The following is a 13,966-nucleotide window of genomic DNA, read 5'->3' on the forward strand; positions in this document are numbered from 1 at the left end:
GGCTCGGCAGCTGCTGCCCAGCGGCGGCAGCCGCCGCCTTATATCGCCGGCGGGGCGGGCGGTGCCTGCGGCGGGCGGGCGGGGGCCGGGCATGCCCCGAGCACGCCGCGAGCACGGGCCGCCCCCCCCAGCGCCTTTGGCTCGCTCATCATCACTCCGCTAGCCAAAAAATAAAAATAAAATTGGGATTATGACAGTGCAATAAATAATGCAGTCCCCCCCCCCCCAAAAAAAAAACTGTTAACCCTTCCTCCCCTAAAATCAACCCCAAGGCTCTTTTGGTGGAGTTGCAGTGCAGCTGCTGCTGCTTCTGTAAGAAATAGAGGTGTTTTAATACGTTAGTGGGAACATTATTGAGCTACTTCGGAACTTTAGTTGTGAGAGAGGGAGAAGACAGGAATCTATCTCAGCTTGTGAAACATCGTGGTATTTGGATCTAGGACTTGACTTTATGCTTGTGTAATTTGATGGATTCAGCAAAAGAGATGTTTTGGTCTTTCTGTCCTTTCTTGCAGAAAAGAAAGAAGTAGTAAAAAAGGCATCAGTGAAGCATAGCAAAGATCTTACTCAATGCATGATGCGAAGACTTTTGTTAAGGGTTTCTGTAGATGGCTCATAGCAAAGGGAACATTAGCTAAATTACATGCAGTACATGATAGCAACTCAGTTTGTCGGAGATAAGAGATTAACTGGAAATTCCTAAATTAGTGAAAGCTGTAGAGTACCTGCTAAGACTCTATTTTCATTTTTCCTATAGTTGATGCTGAAACCCTGTGACACCTTGTTGTAAGTGTAATCCCCTTGTGATTTGTGTAAACTAAAGAACCATGTATTTCCTTTTGGGGGAAAAAAAGAGCATAGCTCTGCAACACTTCTTCCCTGGCTTGCTTCCAAAGAATATTTCATCAGTAACACAGCAGATTACATCATCTGCTTCCACTAACGCCAGGCTATTAACTATATCAGCGTACATATACTGCTTTGTCTGGAAGAGCCGTATACATTTCGGGCAGTTGCTGACCTTAACGCAGTTGCTAAAGTCGTGAGAATTTGCTGGGATTTACAGCTTCTGATTTCACAGCACAGATTATGGAGTCTGGGCAGACTTGTCATCCATATGGCAGGGATAATGGGATTCCATATAGGAATGACAACCTTTTGTGTGAACTGGGGCAGTAGCGGTGCTTTCAAGGAGCAGTTGATAAATGTGGAAAGTGGTTAAGCTCAGAGAGGGCCTTCACGAAAGGTGCTGTGAGCGAGGCTGGTGGATCTTGAGGGCTGAGTCTCCTTGAGGGGTGCCATCTTTTTGCAAGCTGTGCGGGGCTCGGGCTGAGGGGTGAGCCGGCAGCTACTCTGGCAAATGGGAGCCGATGGGAGGACTTGTCCCCAAAGCAGAGGGGAAAAGGCCAGCCCAGTGCTGGCTCTCTGTAGTTCCTGCCCAGGAAAAACCACTCTGTGAAAGGAGTAATTTCTGTGATGTCTCCACTTCCCGTTCCCGCAGCGTAATGGGTCGCTGGTGACGCAGTCGGGATGTCCGTCCGTGCAGGCCTTGCATTGGGTTTAGCGTAACTGAAGGGTGAGGCTTGGTTTCGTTTCTGAGTGTGGGAGAAGAAGCAAGAACAGAGCTTTGAAAAATTGAGGAATTCTTGAAACTTGTATTATCCAAGTCATACTTTTCTTTTCTTGTAGGATTTAAACATCTTCCCTTCTGAAAAGCTGGTCTAAGAAGTGATATGGCCAGAATTATGCCCTAAAATCATTGAACTGGCTCACGATTAAAACCAGCCTAAAGTCTTGCTTGTGCTGGGATCACAATCCTAAGCTTTTGTTCATATCCTGAAGGTGAGAAACTTGCTGTTAAACTCCCTTTTTCCTCTCCGCGTACCTGGGCTCCAGGAGTTAAAGGCCTTGAGGAAACACCCTAAATGCTTCAAGACTTGGTAACCATGTGAAAATTGGCAGTGTTGTTGTGGCAAACAAAAGGTCTGCCTCGCCTATGAATGTGTTGTTTAAATTTGTTTTTTATTCCTTGTTGGGCTCTTCACTGGGCATGTGAGAGTGGGTGAGTCACAGCGGGCTCCTCACATCCCGCACGTAGAAGGAGGCTGGAGATTCCCGGCTGCAGCCTGCTCCTCCCTTCCCCACTGCGGGGGTGGCAGCACGTTGTGAACAGCGAGGGGAGAGTGCTTAAGAAAACGCTGCCAATGAAAACCTCTTTTTTTTTTTTGCAAGTTTTGAATGCACTTAGGAAATTGTATTGCAAGACTGGCCGTAGAAGTTGCTAAAGACTTGTCTATCCCACTTCAGTGTCTGTCTTTTTTAAAAATAAAAAATCCTTATCTTTTCTGCCAACTTGGCAGCAAAGGTTGCCGCCAATTCTTATATTCAAGTTACTTTTTTTGCCCTCTGCAGTGCTTTGAAAAATGATCATTGCAGAAAAGATAGCTGGAGGAGACAGCAATTAGCCAAAGTTCAAGGTCGCTGTAACTCTAACCAGGGATAGCTGCCGGCTGGCGTGCCGAGGCTGCTGGCTCGTCACTGGGTAACGCAGGCTCTCTCCTCGGAGGAGGAGGATAGTGGGGATGGCATAAGCTGTTAGGCCCTGCACAAACACAGCACGGCACCGTGTCTGAGCACTAGGTAATCCCAGAAACAAAGGTCAGTGTGAAGTGTTTGAATCTCATGACACTTTGCCTAAAAAATTTTGAAGCTGTATTTCTTTTGCCTCCTGAACCCTTTATGTGAAAGCGTCTTTCTCCAGCTGAGGGCTACAAATTGTACCTCATTTTTTAGGTACGGATGGAGATGTCCATGTAATCACAAAACACTGAGAGCTGGAGCTTCGAGGAGAACATAGGGCTCAAAATAATATTGAGGGTTAACCAGACAGACCTGATAATCGTCTGTGGCAAATGCCTCCTATGGCATCACTCAGAAATTGTGTTGATTTAATTAAATAGTTTTTAATTCAATTTTGTTTTAAACTGAAGTAACAAAGTCTGTGCAAGCTCATTGTGTGGACATTTAAGTTGGATTAAGAGTGGATAAAAGGATTAATGATTAACATTAAATTGACTAATTTTAGGTGCACCTAATCTTATTTAAGGGAGTCTGCAAAATGAGGTTGTCAGTTTAATTGCAACTTTGATTAAACCAGGCTTTATAGCTGGGAAAATTGCACGAGTTTAACATCATCTGAAAGAAGAGCTCTGCCTGAATTTGCAAAGCAGTGTAAGCACCTCAGGTTTAACCTAAATATTGGCAGCCAGTGGGACGGCTGAGATGTGTGACCACTGACAGTGGCTCGGGGAGATGATGCTTGTCAGCCCAGCTCTGCCGGCAAATTTTGCACTGAGCTCGGTCCGTGCCTGGTGCGGCTGCGCTCATGTGCGCAATGCTGGAGCTGGGAGCTGAAGTAAAAGCTGCTTTGAAATGACCGTAGCAGGGTGTGTGCAGGGAGGTACAACAAAGGCAGAGCTGTGCCGCGAGCGAGGATAACTTTGCTAATGCTCGCAGGGAACGGACGCCCCCAGTTAAAGCACCGCAGTTCCTGCATGTGGATGGGGCAGGGGAGGCGTTGGAGGACAGTGAGCGTGGGAGAGAGCCAAAGGCTGAGCTGAATGCTGTGCACAGGAAATCACAGCCCGCTCCTGCGGGGCGATGGCTCGGGGAAGGTGTGCTGCTCCGTGGGAAAACCTGCGGGGTTCATGCAGGTGGTGGTGGGAGAGCGCGAGTGAGCTGAGAAAAGTCACGTGCTGAATGAGAAACGGTCAGCGTTCATTTTTAGCTCCGTAAAGGGGATGCAGAAGTGTCATCTCCTTTGGCCTTAAGCCCGAAGGAGTCTGTGAGCTGCTGAACCGGGGAGGTCTTTGCCTGAGCAAAGGGGACCTGCGGCTGGGAGAAACGAGGAATACACTGAGGGCTGCACCCTCCCATCGCTGAGCAGGTGGCATGTGTCGAGTTTCAGAGGCACTTCTGGGGGCTGCCTCTGACATGGCCTGCTCACACCGGGCATGTGTGCTGGCACCTCTGAACACGAGTGCCCAGCTGCGCCCACGGCCAGGAGAGGCTGGGAGAGCAGCAACCACAGCGTGAGCGCCAGCCTGCCCAGCCAGGGCCCCTCACTGGGAAGCCTCCTGTAGCCTTTGGGACTGGGCTTGCATGAGCATCAGCCTGCTGTACGCCTCGTCTCCCAAACACTGAAGTAAAATCACAGAGTGGTTGAGGTTGGAAGGGACCTCTGGAGATCATCTAGTCCAACCCCCCTGCTCAAGCAGGGTCACCTAGAGCACATTGCACAGGATCGCGTCCAGGCAGGTTTTGAATACCTCCAGAGAAGGAGACTCCACAACCTCTCTGGGCAACCTGATCCAGTGCTCTGTCACCCTAACAGTGAAGAAGTTTTTCCTCATGTTCAGATGGAAGCGTCTGTGTTTCAGTTTGTGCCTGTTGCCTCGTGTCCTGTCACTGGGCACCACTGAAAAGAGTCTGGTCTCATCCTCTTGACACCCTCCCTTCAGATATCTGTATACATTAATAAGATCCCCCCCCCTCAGTCTTCTCTTCTCCAGGCTAAAATACTTGTATGAAAAGCAAAACAACCCTGAAACCACAGCAAGCCATATTAATGCCCATTCCAATTAAAAATAAATCAGAAGATATAATTTTAATTTCCTTCTCTTCTGCTATCTGGCAGTGCTTTCTAGCCTTTTTTCTTCTTTTTGTCTACTTTGCTCCAACCACTGGTCCACGGCAAGGAGTTAAGTGATGTAACAAAAGTCCAAAATAACCACCTCAGTTTTTCATGGCTTTCCATGTCCAAGACGGTTAGCTCTCCAGTGGCAGGAGCAGTGCCTTGCTCTGTTTGTATCCAGCATCGCAGTGCCCTCGTCGTGGCAGACCAGTAACATTGAGCATTATCTATTTTCCAGGACTCTGGTGCGTTAGTGTGTTATCTGGCAATCGGACCATGTGGCTAGGTAGGACAGTGATGAATTTGTATATGAATTTTAGAAATAAAAGGAGTCACCTGCCATGAAGGTCAGGAACTGTTTGGTTCAGCTGCTGCTGGAGGGGCCCTGCCCAGTGCTGGAGCGATCGCCATGGAAACGGGGAGCGGAGCAGCAGCCGCCTCCATCCCATGTCACCAGGCGTCCGCTGTGAAGTCGTCTGGGAACAGGAGACTAAAGTTTCTGGGTTCTGTGTACTGACAAGAGCATATAAATGAACTTGGGTTTTGTATATGAAATGTGGTCATTGAAATGTTGGCGTCTGATGTAAAATAACTTGGATAGAACTGCATTTTTAGATACTGTTAACATTTGATGGGAGTTCAGAAGAGTTTTGGGTAAAAGCTGCTGGAAAAATAGGAAAGCAATTTTTTTCCTCTTTATTTTCTAAAAGAAAACTTCAGAGCAAACAGAAAATGTGACTTTTCAAAATGCGAATGTTGCATTTTGTCCAATTTCATCATTTCAATTTCAGAGGATTTCAGCAGAGCACAAAATAAGTCATTTATTCACTGTTCTGTACTTCAGACCTGTTTGCAACCATATGAGTGCTGTTTCTCCTCTCCTCTCTCTTGCTGCAATGGGACAGGCAAACACTGAATTCTTTAAGAGCATGTTCCTGAGCACAGACCAGTGGGGAGGAAAGTGGCCTTGTGTAATTTTTGGTTTGTTGATAAGACCTCTATGGCTGAGTGGAACAGCACCTTTTCGGTCTGTAGAAATACAACTGTGACGCTGTATGTGGTGACAGTGATGGCTGATGTCTTGCAGTAGGAGATTTAAGGGAGTTGCCACCAATATCTCATATTAGCTCGGCAGTTTCTGCTCAACTTAAGTATTGTATTTAAAGCATACCTGACTTTCTGGCGTAGGCACAGAAAAGCCTGCATAAAATGGAAACAGAACGCAAGATTGACGGGAATTAGCAGTGGTGGCATGAAATAACCCAGGTGATTTGTGTTTGTGCTCTGGTTGGATCCAGAGGAAGCCTGTGGCATCCCTAGGAACAAAAGCTGACTTCTGAAGAGGAGGCTGTACGAAGTAACAGTGGCAGTAATTTCAGTATTTAGCTACAGAAGGGCATCTAATATTGTATCAGTGTCAGTGCGGCTTTATATCTGGATGCTCTCCTAGCCACGACAGCTACCCTGCTGCAGGCCAGGCAAAATTTCTCGTGTCTAAATATAACCTCCCGGTTTTTATTGAATTGGTTGGACTTTATCAGCGAGGCAAGAGGGAAGATAAATGGGGAGGGATGTGTCACCATCGGTTAGCTTGTGAGCACTTCTCGAAGGTCCATCATGCACAATAGCAAGTGTTTTAGTGGAGATCTCACCAGAAGGCAGGCCAGATTTTCTCAGGCAAACAAAAATGGGGCATGTTGACTCTCCATTTCTTTCCCCCCTGTTCTGTATTCAAATGTTTTATTTCATTTAATATGATTTACCTTGGAAGAAGATGTTCAAATATAATTAATACAATGCTCTTGTGCAAGACCTAATTTTGAAAGTGGCCCTGTTCTGAGCAAGAGATTGGGCTGGATGACCTCCAGAGATCCCTTCACAGCTGAACTGTGCCATGGTTCTCTGATGCTGCATTTTACAAAGTAGTGGGGAAGCTTGAGACAAAATATAGGAACAACCACTTCTGCCTGTTAGTGAAATTTCCCAAGGGTTGTATAGTATTGTCTTCGTATGTCTTGATACTTGTATTGACAAAGTGGAAAGATTTGCTTCATCTTCCACATGTCCCGTTCGCGGGCAAGGATCAGGCGCTTTGGACTTTGTAATACACGAGTTCAGAGGTGAATGGTTTGGCGGCTCTTGGTGTGGAGTGGAAGTTGCATAACAGTTAGCAATGTCTGGAAAAAGCAAGAAAAGCTGAGAGCGGTCTGAGCCGTACGGCTGTGCTCATCAGCTCCAGACTGATGAGGCCATATCTGAAGTTGTAAACTGCCGTGTGGGGTGGGGAAGGGGGATGGTGACACGCAGAGTGAGGATGGGGAAAAGCACTTGCATTTTACCCAGGTAGGATCAAAAGCTGTACACCACGAACCCCTTATTTCAGTTCCATCAGGTGGGGAAGGGCACCAATTGGCAATCAGAAGCAAAAATAATGTGACTTCCATTTCGGTCGTTCACATTGTCAGAGAAGATATGTGTGTGAAAGTGAGTTCTTAAAACACCCCATTATTTTAAACCTTCTGCAATTGCTCTTTGCAGGTGGAAAGGCTGAGATGAGGTTCTCCCTCAAAGCAGGTTGCTGCTCCAGCTGCATTGGTTGGGAGCACTGGGAGAAGTGCCCCCGTCCCTTTTCCATCCATCCATCCTGAAAGTTCTATTTCCCAAATTGTCCAGATTGCAGCTGGAAGCCTCCTTAATGGAATATTTTCCCCTTTAGAGAGCAGGGACGTGACAAAAATAAAGATGCATCCCTGCAATGCCTTCCACTGGGATCAAATCTTCCAGTGGAAAGCAGGCAGGCTTCCCAGAGCCTCTGATCCTGCCAGCTCTGCTGCCCGTGTAAGTGGTGCCCGGAGGGCTGCTGCACGGCGGGGAGATTAGCAGTCGCAGACGGTCCAGCTCTGCGCGGGGTTTTATGGTGCACTCCTTGCTCTGGTGTCCTGCGTTGAGTTTGAGCACATGAAATTCCACTGCATGTGGGAAGTGGCTGCCCCATGCTTGCAGGCCAAGGGAGCTGCGGTTTTTGAAAGACTGAGAAGAAATCACATTCTTAAAAACAAACAAAGAAAATAATGACTTAAAGGCAAATATTGTCAGCAGCCTTTCCTTTAGCTTTAATCTAAATGTCCTAAAGGAGAGCTAATCCTGCATTTTACATTCAGCAAAATAGTCTATTTATAGCCTTTGGGATAGCTGATGTGCATGGGTCAGCTCCCTGATGGCACATACTGCGCTTTTGCATGGCACCAGTTGCAGCCAATATGTGACCCTTGCTGAGCTATTGCTGTCTGGGAGGGCAGATGGTTTCTGAGCTTTTCTGACCAAGGCAGTAAGCAAGGAGGCCTCTTCTGGTTTATCTTCCAGCCCCTGACCCATGCCACAGAGGGAATGCAAGCATAGGCAGCAGCCCACTTAAGCTGAATCAGTGAGGCATTGACCTTTAGAACCAGTTCCCAGGGTAACTTGAATTTAAACCTAAACTAGGTCAACTCTTTTTCAGTTCAAAGTTTTATTTGCTTTCAAACAAGGAATACTGTTTGGGGAAGATGGATTGGAATTTCATTAGAAATTCCTGAAACACTTTTAAAAGAAAACATGACAATTAGCAGAGACAACGTTTTAGCTAAGATACAGGCAGTTTTATTTTCATCTGCGTTTGCTGTAGTGAAGAGATAGTTTGCTGTTCAGTTTTTGATTAAAATAAGAAAAGATTCTGTGGAGGAAATGGCATTTTATTACTGAAATCAGTAGAGACAGTTGTCAAAAAACTACAACGTGGGATTGCATATCTCACACCTGAAAAAGCCTTCCCAAGCTTCCTTCTTCTAGTGCAGCTTCAGCACTTCCAGCTCCGTGTCTTCTACCTCCTTCCATGTTTTTGCCACAGAAATTTGCATGTGGCTTGCAAGATGCCCATTGGCCGTACCTGGCTTAATGATAGAGAATATCTGGGTTTTTAATCCCAGCTCTGGGAAGGGGAGAGTTGGAGCAGAGGGGACTAAGATTCTGGACTCCTGAGTCTGTCCTCACCTGTGCCAAGATCCTGCTTTGTGTCACTAAGCAAATCACCCCTCTGTCTTGTTTTTCTGTTTGTGATAGCAGCTGCCTGTAGAGCAAGTGCGCTTTGAGGGCTTGTGTTTGAGGCATTTCTAATCCTTTGCTGAAAAAGAGAACAGCAGCATGAAGTATTGTTCTTGTTTAATTTTGATATGCTCAAGCTATAAAATTATGCTCAATCACCATCCTTTTTCCCATAACAGAGGTTTTAAGTTTCAAGAGATTAAGTGTTCTTGCATGCAGTGCTCTGCCCCTGATTCCCAGTTACATTTGTGTTCCTCTGAACTCTGGAGAGGAAATAAATTAAAAAGTAATTGAACGCAATAATTCAAGACTGTTCAGTGCTAACTAACTAGTCTCACACCTCAGCAACTGTATCTACTGAACTTAGAAAGCATCCTTGAAAGAGCTCTCAAAGGAATAAAGACCTCGTGTTCCTTTTAATCTTAACAGCAAGTAAAGGTCAGATCAGTGAGAGGAAGTAAGACAAAGCTATTCATGCAGTAGTCACATCCTTATAAACTTTGGCTGCCACTGCCTTCAAGCATTCATTACTGAGTTCATTCCGAGTGCAGCACCAGTGGAGTTACTAGAGGATAATTAACTTGTAGTGCCTCCCTCCAGCCCCCCCTGCTTGTCCCTGTTTGTCCCCAAAGTCTGAGCGTAGAAGGAGCATGGGGAATCTGAATACACGTGGAACTGAGCTCTGGACTTTATGTCAAATTAAGCACCCTAATTCTAAAATTGGAGGGTTGGGATTTATTAGCCATTACAGAATTTGAACTTGTGACACTGATTGAAGTATGTGCCACAAGCTGGCAGGACTGTTCTGTATGCCCTCATGCATTTTTATGGGAAGATTAGTTTTTAAACAACTGCCTGTGATGCATTTCTATTCTGAATACTGTGACCTCTTCTCACCTGAAATTTAAAACCAACCCAGCAGCATCTTTCTTGGTTGCTGCCAGACCACAGCTGGGACACTAGGATTTTTCTAATGCCAGCCTTTTGTCACGGCGTACAGAATCACATGAAATGGGAAGACACCTCTGGAACAGAATATAGAAGCTGCTTAGCTGATCACACAAATACACCGCTACAGAGTAGGGCAGTGGCTCAGAGAGCGGTGTGTTATCCACTGACTCAGCAATACAACTTCCTGCAGGAACAAGGTTTATCTACTATCCAGGAAACGTCTGGGCCCAGCCCTCTGAGTCTGTGGACTCTGACAAAGCTCAGGACAGATTGGTGCAGCTGTGGGCTACATTGCAAAAGCATCTGAAGTCCTGAGAGTGTCCCTGCCTACGATCACAAAGGAATCCTTTTTTTTTTTTTTTTTTAAGTGCACTTTTACCATTCTGTTCTGTGTTTAGCCAGCTCTGCTGCACTGATGTATCTCAATCTGTAATGCATTTGTACTGCTTGGTATTCACCAGAACAACACCGTTATCTGTACATTGCAAAGCGGGCAGTCTACAGCCTGGAGCTGGATTCACCCCACCTAATGTACAGGTCTAAGATGGGAATATACTCATCCTGGGCTCCTTTTAAACTGAATGGAGAGAAACACAGGCATTTCCACAGAGTGAATGAATATAGTCAAAGGTGCTCTGTCTATGCGTATCTGAGGATCCTTGTAAGTGGGCTAAATCCCTGGCTGCCTGATCAGGGTTTTTAAATGTGGCTTGCTCAGGCTCTATCCCTCGGAGGCAGCAGCTGGGTGTAGCTCCTGGTTGCACCTTCACACAGAAGATGGTGTTTGGCATCCTCTGTGTATCCTTTTGAAAGAGCTTGAATGTCATTAGATGGCACATGTACTATGGTTGGGAACATTGCACTAAGCCATGCTGTCCCTGAACACCCAGCTGAGGTACAGCAACTGCTTTTGTTCTGTACTTTTATTAATTTGCAGATGATATTCTGCAAATGAGCCTGTTCCCTGCTTTTGTTCCTGTTTGAACTTGCAGAGCCTGAAATACCAGGTGATTGTTTACCTTGTTTTGGCAAGTCAGTGGGGGAAGCCCAGAGGAAGAAAGGGTGGAATAAGGTATTTCAGGTAACTCATTTGTACAGCTTGTGGTCAAGGTATCATTTTCCAGGCCTTACCTTGTTTGTGCAGCCAGATTGCAATGTCTTATTCTTTACAGTAAGTTGTGGTGGAATGTCGCCATTTCAGAGCATATAAATGCTCAGAATTGCTGGGTCTAATAGAAAGGATGCATAGCGTTTGCAGTCTTTTCAAGAGCTGTCACAAAGTTATGCCTCTATTCTGCTACAAATGGGCCTGATTTATGTGGGGAAGGAAAGTGTAGAGGAGGAAACCTGTGGAAGGATGAGCCAAGCAATTTAGCTGAAGCTTGCACTGCAGACTAGGGGACAGCTCCATCACGTTGAAGGGCAGCTGATCCTCCCAGCCTCCTAAATGTGGTTTCTAAAGGCATGAGCACTGACTAGACCAGCATCAGCCTCCCTTTTGCGTATGGCTTTAAACCAGACGGAGCAGACATCCACCAGTGGACATTTAGCTCAGGCCGTGTGTTCTTATCAGGCTTGCAAGAATGCCCTGTCCAGTGTCATCAGAAGCCTTGCAAAAGCCAAATCCTATCACACCTCTTGTCTCCTTTGTCTTTTCTGGGACCGTTGCTCTACTCTACCAAGTAATGAAGGTAGAGAGGTTTGCTGTGATTTTTTGCAAAGCCTACGTTAGATGTTTAGCCCTTTACTGCATACAGTTATTGTTATTGGTGAATTTGTCAGAGCTTGGGAGCGGTTCTGTGTCTAGACTAAGTGATAAACAACCAGGGTCCTAGCATGCAGAAATAGTATCTGCAGCTCATGACAAGCTTAATCTTTTGCTTTCTCTGTAAAGTGTTTCAGCGTTTCTTTTCTCTTCCTTTGACATGCTGTGAGCTGCTAGCGGAGGAGGGGAGGAGGCATCTTTGAGGGAAGGCTGCAGGAGGAGGAATGCAGCGTTACAGCATTGCTGAGCAGCTGTCTAAGGGCAGGCACACCCAGGTCTGCTCCCTGCTTGCACAATGGTGCGGGCACACCTAAGGAGAGACGGAAGCTGAGCCAATGCTTCACATACTGTAGCCTTAGGGACAATATTTTTTTCCGGCTTTGTTGTGTGCACTTTCTGTGAGTTCCTGCTCCTCAGATTGCACACGTCTGTGTTGCTCCATGTGAAGACGGTGGAGGTAGGTAGCGTACATCAGCAAAGCGACAGGAGCGCAGATGCAGAGCAGTCTGACAGTTGGCTGTTGCCAGCTTAGCACTCCTGAAAGCAGGAGAGAGGAATTTATTTTGGGGTTGTTTCAGTAAAGCAAATGGCAAAGGCTTGACACAGGTTCCATTTTTCTGAGGTTTGGGAAAAGGGGTTATTAGAACAAGTGTTTTGGGGGTCTGCATGGCTTCAGGGATTTGGCAAAGAAAATGCAGAGCTTTTCAGCTCTCCGGCTGCAGCTGAAACGCAGCACGTGTTGGCAGGTCTGCGAGCTGCTGGGAGCCGAACAGCTGGGTGGTCACTGTGTGGCGCGCGGATGAGTTGCAGTCCCAGTGGCATTTACTTAACAGTTCTTTCTTTAAACAGAGCTGTCAAAAACTGCATGAACTTTGGGAAGAAAAGGCTTTTAGTGCCATCTCACACACTTTGCAGGCACACTAGAAAACTGAACTTAAGATACTGTTACACTACCATAAGTTGACAGTGACTACTGAACTGTGTCAAGCGTAAGGAGATCTGATTGGGGTCTGAAGTAGGGGTGAAGGGATGCTCTCACCAGCTGGGCATTAAGCTACGGGTCTGGCTCTTCCACAGACTCCCTTTGTAGTCTTGGTTGATTTATGTAGAGGATGCTATTCAAAATCATCCTGGTGTGAGAAATATGGAGCCTCTTTGGAAATATTGGCACTTTTCTAGGTACCTGAATGGGCACCTAAGTGGGCGCATTATCTAGTCTGCCTGTAAAACCATGTCACTGTGCTTGAGGCATTCAGGCTGAAACCTTGTGTATGAATATGTAGGGCAATTATAGTTCATATGGATGTCCCTAAGTATATAAGTTATCAAGTTTGGGTGCTGGCGACTGCGTTGCCTTGCCAGCACAGTGCTAAGTGTGGTCTGCAAACCCTGCCTGGGAAGCTGGGCAAACGTGTGGGTACGTGGGCTGTGCTCAGGTGCGCAGCTGCAGCGGCACTTTCGCTGGTGCTCAAGCTAACCGATTTAAAGCTAACTTTACTCCACACAAGCCCCAGGCACACTGGGACTATCCCGCAGCTGCAGATATGAATTCACTTGATGGTAAACTGTAGAAGTGTTTGATCACGCTGCCGTCATCCTCCTGCTCAGTGATTTCTGTCTGCGGCTGTGCCCTGTCTGGGAGCTGTCATGAGTTATACAGTATTTGGGTGTGTATGTATGAAGATGCCTGAATCACTCCCTTTATCTTACTACACCCACAGGTACCTACTTACCCAGGTGAGGTAGCTGTATGTTAAAAGCAGAGAGAGGAAAGAGCCAGCGCCTCAGAGCACTGCGGGCTTTCAGATCAGCTGTGGGATAACACCAGAGCACGAAAGTCCTCGCCTCGAGCCAGGTATGTACAGTATACCACAGGCATCGGAGACAAGCTGTGCGTGCCTTTGGTACTTGATGTGAAGCAGGGGAGAGCATTTCTTACTGCTAGGTGAGTGCTGGCAGTTCTGTTTGTAGCAAGCTCTTGTGCAGGATTTCTGAACAGAAATGCTGTAGAAGTCACTTATTTTGCAATGACTTCTACAGATTTCTTTTTTTTTCTGTCACAGAATAAGACTTTGGACTATTTGAAATGCCAGCAAGTTTTGACCTGGAATCAAGTCTGAAAACATAGGGCAAAGGGTAGGCTGGTGAACAGAAACTACACTGTGTGCATGTAAAGAAGCGGCAGCCCAGTCACTGCCCTTATCAGGATGTAGTTTCTAGGTGTGTGTTGTGACTCGACTTTGGCAGGGGTCCCTTGCCCTGGCTGATCGTGCTGCTGGGAGCTGCGGGTTCTCAACATCCCTGGGAAAGCAGGCAGTTGGGAATTACAGCTCTGTTAAGAGTAAGGTGCCGTGCTTGTATCTGTGGTTCACCTCAGCAATAAAAAAAAGATCCAAAGATAGTGTTTGGGGGAAGAGGGCAATCTTTGATGTAGTTTGGGAGAATCTTGTATATGCTTCACGAGTTAGACAAAAACC

At 46.5% G+C, this 13,966-nt stretch overlaps 1 protein-coding gene across 1 annotated transcript in view; it reads left to right on the plus strand.

The window, feature by feature from the left end:
• The window catches only part of LAMB3 (laminin subunit beta 3), a 78,257-nt gene that overhangs the window by 33,782 nt on the left and 30,509 nt on the right, over positions 1-13,966 (plus strand). The window contains exons 2-3 of the mRNA XM_026077167.1: positions 13,211-13,344; positions 13,553-13,625. The gene's annotated coding sequence lies outside the window, so the exon portion shown is untranslated. The remainder of the gene's footprint in view (positions 1-13,210; positions 13,345-13,552; positions 13,626-13,966) is intronic.

Source organism: Apteryx rowi, unplaced genomic scaffold, assembly GCF_003343035.1.
Source record: "Apteryx rowi isolate R43461 unplaced genomic scaffold, aptRow1 scaffold_45, whole genome shotgun sequence".
Taxonomy (NCBI): Eukaryota; Metazoa; Chordata; class Aves; order Apterygiformes; family Apterygidae; genus Apteryx; species Apteryx rowi.